Raw genomic sequence first — 12,247 nt, forward strand, 5'->3', positions numbered from 1 at the left:
ATGTCCAGTAGTAAAGTGGTTTACCCACTTTTCTACTTTTGAAGACCGGTGATGTGTTTAGTCAAGTCCTGCGCTATTGCACAAAAACATATGCCGAAAATTGACTGAAACAATCTAAACTGCAACTCCAGTTATAGAAGGAAAACTATTGTAGTGTAAGACTTTACAAAGTAATAACTTAATCATTTAAAAAGATTATATTCATTTTCAAGGCTACAGCCTTCAGTGCAGTAGCAAAGTGTGGTATTAAAGGGTTATACCCCAAATCACAATGTGATCTTACAATAATGTACTCATATTTTTATTCATTTGTGTCAATATATCTCAGTATTAAATCTGCCCCGTATTGCATGTATAACCCCCTAAAGTCTCTGACTTCCTGCCAGCACAGCTCTGCATTGGGTCATGTCTAGAACAGAGTTGCTCTGGCGATTTCATACCAGAAAGCAGCGATGTGTACGGTGTGCTGTTAAGTAAGAAGAGTGATGTGCTGTAGCTAGAGGGGCAGAGAAGAGTGATATATTGCAATATGGGACTGAAATGAGTGATATACTGCAAAATAGGGCCATTTATGGAGAGGCTTAGAGGAGTAATATAGTGCAAGATGGGGCTGTGTACAGTACAGACCAAAAGTTTGGACACACCTCATTTAAAGATTTTTCTGTATTTTCATGACTATGAAAATTGTACATTCACACTGAAGGCATCAAAACTATGAATTAACACATGTGGAATTATATACTTAACAAAAAAGTGTGAAACAACTGAAAATATGTCTTATATTCTAGGTTCTTCAAGGTAGCCACCTTTTGCCTTGACTGCTTTGCACACTCTTGGCATTCTCTTGATGAGCTTCAAGAGGTAGTCACCGGAAATGGTCTTCCAACAATCTTGAAGGAGTTCCCAGAGATGCTTAGCACTTGTTGGCCCTTTTGTCTTCACTCTGCGGTCACCCCAAACCATCTCGATTGGGTTCAGGTCTGGTGACTGTGGAGGGCAGGTCATCTGGCGTAGCACCCCATCACGCTCCCTCTTGGTCAAATAGCCCTTACACAGCCTGGAGGTGTGTTTGGGGTCATTGTCCTGTTGAAAAATAAATGATGGTCCAACTAAACGCAAACCGGATGGAATAGCATGCCGCTGCAAGATGCTGTGGTAGCCATGCTGGTTCAGTATGCCTTCAATTTTGAATAAATCCCCAACAGTGTCACCAGCAAAGCACCCCCACACCATCACACCTCCTCCTCCATGCTTCACGGTGGGAACCAGGCATGTAGAGTCCATCCGTTCACCTTTTCTGTGTCGCACAAAGACACGGTGGTTGGAACCAAAGATCTCAAATTTGGACTCATCAGACCAAAGCACAGATTTCCACTGGTCTAATGTTCATTCCTTGTGTTCTTTAGCCCAAATAAGTCTCTTCTGCTTGTTGCCTGTCGTCCATGGCAGTGGTTTCCTATCAGCTATTTTACCATGAAGGCCTGCTGCACAAAGTCTCCTCTTAACAGTTGTTGTAGAGATGTGTCTGCTGCTAGAACTCTGTATGGCATTGACCTGGTCTCTAATCTGAGCTGCTGTTAACCTGCGATTTCTGAGGCTGGTGACTCGGATAAACTTATCCTCAGAAGCAGAGGTGACTCTTGGTCTTCCTTTCCTGAGGCGGTCCTCATGTGAGCCAGTTTCTTTGTAGTGCTTGATGGTTTTTGCAACTGCACTTGGGGACACTTTCAAAGTTTGCTCAATTTTTTAGACTGACTGACCTTCATTTCTTAAAGTAATGATGGCCACTCGTTTTTCTTTACTTAGAATTTGTATTATGGCAAGAAAAAAGCAGCTAACAGTCTATTCAGTAGGACTATCAGCTGTGTATCCACCAGACTTCTGCACAACACAACTGATGGTCCCAACCCCATTTATAAGGCAAGAAATCCTACTTATTAAACCTGACAGGGCACACCTGTGAAGTGAAGACCATTTCCGGTGACTACCTCTTGAAGCTCATCAAGAGAATGCCAAGAGAGTGCAAAGCAGTCATCAAAGCAAAAGGTAGCTACTTTGAAGAACCTAGAATATAAGACATATTTTCAGTTGTTTCACACTTTTTTGTTAAGTATATAATTCCACATGTGTTAATTCATAGTTTTGATGCCTTCAGTGTGAATGTACAATTTTCATAGTCATGAAAATACAGAAAAATCTTTAAATGAGAAGGTGTGTCCAAACTTTTGGTCTGTACTGTATATAGGCGCTAGGTGAAGTGATCTACTGCAAGATCAAGATGGGACGGTACCTAAAAGTGCTGAGAAAAGTTGAGCTGTGTTTGTTGCCAGCTGCAGACATATCAGTGATGTGAAATTCCAAATGCTGCTCTGTTGATCTATGTAGCAAATGATAATCTTTGGCCATATGCATTTACAGAGCAGCATTTGCAGTTTAACATTATGGATCTGTTAGCAGTATACAACAAACACAGCTTGGCACTGCCTAGTAACTACAAGCTCCATTGAGGAGAAATGCAGGAGATGAGTTATGCTGTAAACCAGCTAACTATGTAAAATCACAAAGGCAGCTATACTGTTGTAGATGGCAGAAAATAAAATCTATCCGGCAGAGTACTGTAGATGACCAGAGAGTACACAAGCATAATGTGAATTCTACACTGAAATTAACTTGATGATAAATCAGAGTAGTGGTTCTTGTCATTAGCACACAGGGGAGGTGGTCTGCAGCACTGAGAGAAGCAAGTGTTTCTGGGTAATGTCGTTTTAGCAGATAAAAATAGAGCCGCCCATGGCACTTTGTGAAGCTGGATGCACAGGAGATAGAGGTGGAAAAAAAAAAGACAAGGGTACTAGAAATAAACATTATGTTGTGCTTAGTCAGTATATTAACAATAAGTATGCATTTACTTTGCTGTGGGAAAAAGCCATTAAAGACTTGATGTGAGGTTGCCCACACCATACTATTGGAATAAAAGTTATGAGAAAAATACAAAAAGCATGCTAATTAAACACTGGACCTGAATGAATTTCCATTAGGTTACACTGAAGTCTTAACATTAAAGCACCACGACAGTGTTTTTTTTTTTTTAATTGCACCGCTGGAGTGGTGCTTTAAGGCTACGGCCCCACCATCAGTATTTGGTCAGTATTCAGTCAGTATTTTTTCTCAGGAGTGGGAGCCAAAACCAGGTGGGGAACAATCAGAGAAAAGGTATAATGGAAACAAGTCACCAATTCTGCATTTATCACCCACTCCTGGTTTTGGCTCCCACTCCTGAGAAAAAATACTGACCAAATACGGATAGTGGGGCCGTGGCCTAAATGTAAGTCCCCTGCCACCTGTCTGATACTCACCTGCCGCCACCTTTATAGTTTTTCAGCGACTCTCCCATCATTCTCTGGTGGAAAGTGACCTGTTGGCAGCTCCAGTGTTTCATGGAGCTGTGCGGAGGTCACTTTTTAATACATCTCTATGAAAGACTCGTTCTTGCTCTCATAGACTTGTATTGAGAGCTTGTGATGTAGCTTCTAACTTCCGGACAAGCAGAAGCTGCGCTCACAAGATGGCGACAAGGGGCTGGAAAAACCGAAAAACAGTGAAGATGCCAGAGCATGAGTATATGACAGGGAGGAGGAGACTTACGTTTAAAGCGCCACTCCATTGCTGAAAAACAAAATACTGGAGTGGATTCTTTATTTAAACAGCTTTGGTTAACTCGCCATTACCTGTTTACGTAGCTTGCAAACTAACAGCATATCATTGGATTTCAGTGAGCCCACCCACTAAGCATGAGTGTGTGAATAAGACAAATATAATATTACTTCATAAAAAAGCTATTCATCTATAATGAGGCGCCTATGCCAAACTTGAAAAAATATGGTTATGCTGGCTAGATGCACTTGGTTTAGTTGCAAGATAGAGTGCTAAATCAGTTACTTCTTAAGAGCTAAACTCTCCACTTTTGACCTCTTTATTTAATTCCCTCTGCTCCTTAGTTTTCAGGGTTTTTTTTAATCTGCCATATGGTTTCAGACATATGGTCCTAGTTGGATAGTGCTAATTTTTATGGTATTTACCAAGAGGGTGGTGCTCACAGGGTAATAATGCAGAGCAACCTAAAGACATGCACCTCCAGAAAAACCTGTGAGCAATGCCCCATTGTAAAGGCCAGAAAAATTACCAGTAAAAAAAGGCCCATATCTCTGTAATCATATAGCGGATATTAAAATAAAAATTAAATACTCAGTGTAGCAGCAGGGATTAAAAAAAAGGGCAAAATCTGTCTATGTGTGATCTAGTGACGAGTCCTTTTTAGTGCAAATTTAAATATCCCTAGAGGTGTCTAATGTGCCTTTGCTGTGCTTCCATATGTTTATTGCACCATGTGTTATGGGAAGTTGTATTTTTAACCATATGTTGATTGTTCATGTTAATATATGACTTTTCTAAAGGTAAATGCTAAACTTGTACTTTTCTATGTATACAGGAATGAGGAAAAAGAAAGGTGGGGGAGGGGATAGTGCGTAAAAAGATACTGTTTGTTTTGATGCTTTAGATTCTGTGATTTGTAATACCATGGTAACTAAAAATAATCAGTCACATCTGAAAACAAAAAGTAACACTATAATTAAGATTTCCCAAAGTCGGCTCTTGCAGTGAATGCAGGAGTGGTAAAACCTTTGCAGCTGCCTACACAATCTTACTACCAAGGTCACATTTGGCACAAAGTTATAAATCAGGTGCAGTTCTAGGAAATGTTTTATAATATTTCTATGGGAAACTGTGATCACTTTCTACATGTAGTGTTCTGAGATAAGGAAAAATGAGCACAGTCCTGCAACAATGAAGCGTACCTCCACTTTTAAAAGAAAAAAACAATTATTGAGCAGGAGTTTGAAGTATAATCATTATTCTAAATCACTCTATTAGAGATTCTTGCTGTTAACTCGCAGCACGGACTGCCCGAGGTGTGGGCTGCCTTTTAGGGAACCTATCACCTTGGAAAATGCTATTTACCTGCAGCTATAGGGTTAATCTACAGGTAAATAGCAGTACAATGCTGTCCAACCACCTCACTGAAAGTGCGGCTACTGGGAGAAAATAAACTTACTGCCTCCCGCGAACAGTTGGCTTTCAGTCATGGGGACGTGTACAGAATGGCTACATTCTGACCCTCATTAATACAACAGATTACCTCTTATTTCAAAGACACTAGTCATTTTTTATCTCCTTTACAATCCAAAGGACCCATCCTCCCCCACACAGCATCTTGGCTACTATGGATGTGAACAGTTTATACACCTGTATAGACCATACATTGGGTATACAGTCAGTGAAAGAATTACTTAATGATAGGATGACATTCTGTTGAGGACAAAAAGATTTTTGCCTAGTTTTGTTAGGACTTATTCTTACCAGAAATGACTTCATGTTTGATGACCAGTTCTACATGCGAAGTAGGGGCACAGCAATGGACTCAAATGTGGCACCACCCTATGCAAATATTTTCATGGACCGTTTCGAAAGAATGTATGTCTATAACCCCGCACCCCGCCAGTGCATGTGCGCGAATTCAGTCTTCCAAGTCTTCAGATGTAAACCACAACGGAACCACTGACCGTATGCACAAACGCAATGTGAACCCAGCCTCAGGCGTTATCCTCATTAGAGTGTCGACTGTAATATACAGGTGGTTTCTGCACATCTACTGTACCCACATCATAAGGCTGGGTTTACACAAGAGTATGAAAAATCGACTTTTACATCCAGAAAAAACTGACAATTTTTCATCCTTATTGTCATCCGTACGCCATCAGTGTGTCCATTTTTTACTTCTTTGTGACATCCATAGGTCCATTTTGTCCATCTGCATGGCATGTGTTATTTTACATGAACAAATTACCGTATTTTTCAGACTATAAGACGCAGTTTTTTCCTCCAAAATTTCAGAGGAAAATGTGGGGTGCGTCTTATAGTCCAAATGTTGGGGGGGGGGGGGGTGTATATTTATGTATGGTGTGGGGGGAGCGGTATCTGTGGAGGAGCGGGGCACAGGAGGCAGCAGCTGCCTGCTGCAGCCTACACTGTCCCCGCTGCTAAAGAAAATGAATATTCACTGCTCCCCACACCCCATGGGCGCTGAATATTCATGCTCCTTAATAGCAGCACACAGTGTAGCCGCGCTGCGGCTCCTGCTGCTGCCGGAATCGCCTGTGCCCGCTGTTAAAGGGCATGAATATTCAACCTCTCTCCACGCCCATGGGCGTGGGGAGGGGGTGAATATTCATGCCCTTTAATGAGCGGGAACAGGAGATAGCCGGCAGCAGGAGCCGCAGCGCGGCTCCGCTCTGTGCCGGCTAGGAAGGAGAGTGAAGTCACTGCTCCCCGCGCACACAGACCCGGCGTGGGGAGCAGTGACTTCCGGCAGCTGATCTCTCCTTGTGAGCCGCGTATGGCAGTGACATCATGCGCGGCTCACATGGAGAGATCAGTGCAGGCAGACAGGACGCAGCGCTGGAGGAGAGAAGAAAGGCGAGTAGGAGTGTTTATTTTTTTTTTTTTTATGTGCAGTATGATGGGGATTAGGGGTACCATGCATACTAGGATAAGGATGAGGGGTGCCATGCATACCAGGACAGGGATGAGGGGTGCCATGCATACCAGGACAGGAATGAGGGGTGCCATGCAAACCAGGACAGGAATGAGGGGTGCCATGCATAAAAGGGGGGGGCAATGCATAAAAGGGGGGGGCATATATACCAGGATGGGGTATATTGTCAGAATTGGGGGAAATTACCCCTATGCCAGTGTCAGCAGAAGACCCCCTCCCCCTTAAAAGTGCATCATGACCACATTTTTTGCTTACATTTTTTTTTTATTTTATTTTCCTCCTCTAAAACCTAGGTGCGTCTTGTGGTCCGGTGCGTCTTATAGTCCGAAAAATACGGTAATAAACAGTAAAAGGCAAAGTTTCCTATCTATAATTGTAAAGTATCCATGAAAAACGCACCACATACAGATGGTAACACATTTGTGATCAGTTTTTTACACTCCCATTGACCTATAATGGGCTGGTCTGATCCAGCATCTGGATCAAAGTAGTCGCTGCAGCGGTTTTTTTACATGCAAACCATCGGTTCGTGAACTACACCATAGACTTGTATTACTCATTGTGCTAACCACATACTATTAGTTGTGTTTATGGACAGCACACAGATGTTAAATACATTTGTCTGAACGAGCCTTAAGGGGTATTAAATGTCTGTGTGCTGCCTGTATGCAAAACTGATATAATAATACGATAAAAAACAAAACATGAAGCAGTATACAGTATTTTGCAAAATTATATTTATTCCAGAAGATTGCCAAACCACCAGTGTGCTAGCTACTCGATTTGTTTCTTGGCATCTCCACACCTAGCAATTTATTTCCTTACAGTAATCCGTCTTTTCTTTCAGTACAGCTTCTCAGTTATTTTTATTTTCACTGTTTCATGATCCTTTGATAAATATCCACCTAATTATATTCACAGTCAAAATTTTTGTTGGTAGAAGAGAATTCCTTCTGTGAAAATAACCTTTTTTTTTTAGGTTTTCTAAAGATTACTCTTAAATCCATCTAGATATTTTTAAAAATATATTAGAAGAACATGTAAATTCTACATTTTTTTTTATTCCAAACTAAACAAACCATTTAACCCCTTCACCCCCGAGACTGTTTTCACCTTCCTGACCAGGCCAAATTTTACAATTCTGACCAGTGTCACTTTATGTGGTAATAACTCTGGAACGCTTCAACGGATCCCAGTGATTCCGAGACAGTTTTTTCGTAAGACATTGTACTTTAAGTTAGTGGTAAATTTAGGTCGAAATTTTTTTGCGTTTAATTGGGAAAATATTGGAATTTTGGCAACAATTTTGTAAATTTTGCTATTTTCAAAATTTTAATTTTTATATCCTTAAATCAGTTAGTCATGCTGTACAAAATAATTTATAAATAACATTTCCCATATGTCTACTTTATATGACCATCATTTTTTAAACATTTTTTTTTTGTTAGGAAGATAGAAGGGTTAGAAGTTTATCAGCAATTTCTAATTTTTCCAACAAAATTTACAAAACCGTTTTTAGGGACCGCATAACATTTGAAGTGACTTTGAGGGACCTATATGACAGAAAATACCCAAAAGTGACACTACTGTAAAAACTGCACCCCTCAAAGTGCTCAAAACCGCATTCAAGAAGTTTATTAATTCTTTAGATGCTTCACAGGAATTAAGTCAATGTGGAAGGAAAAAAGTAACATTTTAAAAATTTTTCCCACAAAAATGTTCATTTAGCCCCAAATTTTGCATTTTTACAAGGGTAACAGGAGAAAATGAACCATACAATTTGTTGTGCAATTTCTCCTGAGTACGCAGATACCCCATATATGGAGGAAAACTACTGTTTGGGCACACGGCAGGGCTCGGAAGGGAAGGTGCGCCATTTGACTTTTGTAGTTCAAAATTAGCTGGAATAGATAGCGGACACCATGTCACGTTTGCAGAGTACCTGATGTGTCTAAAAAGTGAAAAAAAAACACAAGTGACCCCATTTTGGAAACTACACCCCTCAAGGAATTCATCTAGAGGTGTAGTAAGCCCCTTGAACCACCAGGTGCTTTACAGAATTTTATATCGTTAAGCTTTGAAAATGAAAAAATACATTTTACCTCAAAAAATGTCGCTTCAGCCCCAAATTTTTCATTTTCACATGGGTAACAGGAGAAAATGTACCATACAATTTTTTTTTATTGTCCTAAGTATGCCGATACCCCATATGTAGTGGAAAACAACTGTTTGGGCACACGGCAGGGCATGGAAGGAAAGGAGCACCAATTGAATTCCGGAGCGCAATTTGGCTGGAACAGATTGCGGAAGCCATGTCATATTTGAAAAGCCCCTGACATGCTAAAACAGCAGAAACCACCACAAGTGACCCCATGTTAGAAACTACACCTCTTGAGGAATTCATCTAGGTGTACAGTGAGCATTTTAACCCTCAGACAATTCACAGAAATTGTATAACATTGGGCTGAGTCAATGGAAAATTACCATTTTTTCCACTAAAATGTTACTTTGGCCCCAAGTTTTAAATTTTCAGAAGGAATAATAGGAGAAAATGGACCAGAAAATATGTTATGCAATTTCTCCTGCGTACGCCAATACCCCTTATGTAGTCGAAAAGTACTTTTGAGGCAAATAAAAAAAAAACAGAAGGATCTATGTGACATAAGTTTTTAAAAAATTCAAACTATATTCCATCCTTTTAAAAAAAAGTGCAGGATATCCATACATTTATAAAAACATGTCCATACTTCTTAGAAGTTTCTTTTTTAACAGGATGGAATAAAGTCTGAATCTTTTCAAGACTTTATGCCACATGGATCCTTCTGTTTTTTCTATGTTTTCTCCGGTGGTCAACGGATTAGGTTCATAGTGAGCTAATCAGGAGCTGCTATAGTATTCAACACACGGTGAGGCTTTTCCTATATGCTTTTTCTTTGTATACTTTTGAGGCACAGTACAAAGCTCAGAAGGGAAGGAGCGCCATATTCTAGTGCACATTTTGCTGGAATGGTTTGAGGGTGCCATGACAGCAAACCTCTCCCATAAGTGACCTCATTTTACAAACTACACCTCTCAATCAATTCATTTAAGGGTGCAGTGATCATATTGACACCACAGGTGTCTTTATACCTTTAGGCAGTAAAGAAAAAATAATTACATTTTTACCACAAAAATGTTGTATTAACTAGTGTTGAGCGAGTATGTTCTGTTAACCCTTTCGCCGAGTATGCTCGGGCCGAGCTCCGAGTATTTATAGTTGCTCGGTGATATGGTTGCTCCCGTGTGCATGATTTGCGACTGTTTGACAGTTTTAATACATGTGAGGAATGTCTATTTCTTACACATTCCTCACATGTAATAAAGCTGTCAAACAGTTGCAAAACATGCACACGGGAGCAATTCAAACATATCACCGAGCAGCTGTAAATACTCGGAGCTCGGCCCGAGCGTACTCTGAACAGAACATACTCACTCAACACTAGTATTAACCCCAGCATTTACATTGTCACACGATGAAATGAGTAAAAATGGCAGCAAAATTTGTCACTGCTTAGCCACACTGCGTGACTCGGAACAGAAGGAGCGCTATTTGACTCTTGGAGAACAAATTATCATATAGATTGTGGTCTCCATATGCAGAGCCCATAAGTGCTAGAAGAGCAGAATCCCCCCTCAAGTGACCCCATTTTGGAATTTACATTCCTCTGGGAAATTATGTACAGGTGCAGTGTTGATTTTGACTCCATGGATATTTACCAGAAACAAGGGAGCAGCAGGGAATGTTGCTCAGTGAAAATTGCAAATCTGCCATTCTGGTGCCTGTACATTGCAATGCCCAGTACATTTTAGTGCCCAGTACATTATAGTGCCCATCTTGTGCTTCAGGATACATGAACCCTGTAAATTAAGCGAGCTCTCATCGCTACAGAAATGCCAAACGTGGATGCTAACACTGTGGGGCTCAGAAGGGAGGGGGGCATTAGGATTTGGGAGGGCAGAATTAGCTGGATTTCTTTTTTTGGGGGGGTGGGGGGGGCGAGGAGCCATAGCGCTTTTCCAGAGTCTTTGTGCAACCAGTAACGTGGAAGCCCCCTCTATTTCCATTGACAGATGACGGACCTGAGTGGGGACTTGCTTTTTTTGTGAATACAGTTGAAGCTTTTGTTGGGAACATTTTGGATCACATTTACCCTGTGCTCTACACTGAGCACTTACATTGGGGTTTACGTGATTCGAATGAAACCCCGAGGGATCCATTCACTAAAATGAGGCAGCAGAGTTACTCTGGACTCCGTCTGGGATCGGCTCAGCGGTGTCCTTTTCAGAAGTGCACAAAACGGTTGTCGACTGCGCTTATATGCATGCTTGATAAGATTGACAAAATGGATCATAGGCCAGAAGCGTCCACAGTGTCTTCATCTGCCTCATTATAGGGAATCCTCCGCCGGGGGTTCGTCTGTAACACGTATTTCAGATATTTACACAAAACCCCTGGTGTAATTGCTCAGCGTAGAGCACAGGATAAATGTGAGCCGAGCCTTACTGCGATCTTTGTGAGGCAGAATGAACAAATAAACAGCAGGTCAAGAATTGGTTCTATTTAGTTTTTACCCCGTTCTTCATGCAGAATAAGGGATCAGACCACTTTAATCTTTGGTGCGATTACAGCAATACCAGATTTATATAGTTTATGTTTGGCTGCTATCACACACTAAAATACATTTTTTTTTGCACAACAAAGTTTTTGCATTGCCATATTTTGAGAGCTATAATTTTTCTTACCGACAGTCATGGACCGCAGTCAGACTGAAAATATGTTGTGTGAATGTACCCTTTGGCTACGTTCCCACAATGAGCTTTTGGTGTGGCGTATTTTTGGTGCGTGAAAAACGTAATGTCTTACATTGTCAGCAAAGTGGATGGGATTTATAGAAATCTCATGCCCACTGTTTCTTTCTAACGCAAAGTAAACTCACCTGCGGTGCGTGTTTCACATCACAGCATTCAGTTTCTCTTGCGGCTATGCTGAGTATTCTGTGCGGAATTTCCCCATAGACTTGCATTAGATGTGGAAAATCCGCAGGTAAAAAATGAACATGTTTTAGTGCGTTTCTGTTGGCCAAAAAACGCAAATAATTCACACCTAAGTATATCAGTAAAGGCTTTGTCAAAGCCAAATGAGGAAGTATCAAAAACAAAGCAGCCTTATTTAAAGAATGACATACCAAAGAGACAAAAACTGCGTGTCAAAAACACAATAAAAGACATGTAAATGAAGCAAAGAAAAAATGTATGTAGCGCAATTTAAATAATAAATGCAGAAATTCTTCAACATCAAAAAGGCACCAAAAATTCATCATGGGAACGTACTTTAGCGATGAGCGAGCAGTAAACTGCTCAGGTGCTTGGCGCTCGAATCGTGCAGGTCAGATGCTTGAGTATCAAGGATAATGTATGTCATTGAAGGAGTCGAACATTTTTCCAGACCTGCACATGACGGCTGGGTAGGAGAGAGAGAGATGCTCCAGTCCTGTAATAAGCTCATTTGAATCTGAGCCACGAGCTGCACTGAAGCCAGGAATTCCCCTGCTGGGAGCGCAGGGACCCCTATGTCAGCGAGACTATGGGGTCAAC

This window comes from Phyllobates terribilis, unplaced genomic scaffold, assembly GCF_046119375.1.
Source record: "Phyllobates terribilis strain yellow unplaced genomic scaffold, ASM4611937v1 Scaffold_1__5_contigs__length_1240528914, whole genome shotgun sequence".
Lineage (NCBI taxonomy): Eukaryota > Metazoa > Chordata > Amphibia > Anura > Dendrobatidae > Phyllobates > Phyllobates terribilis.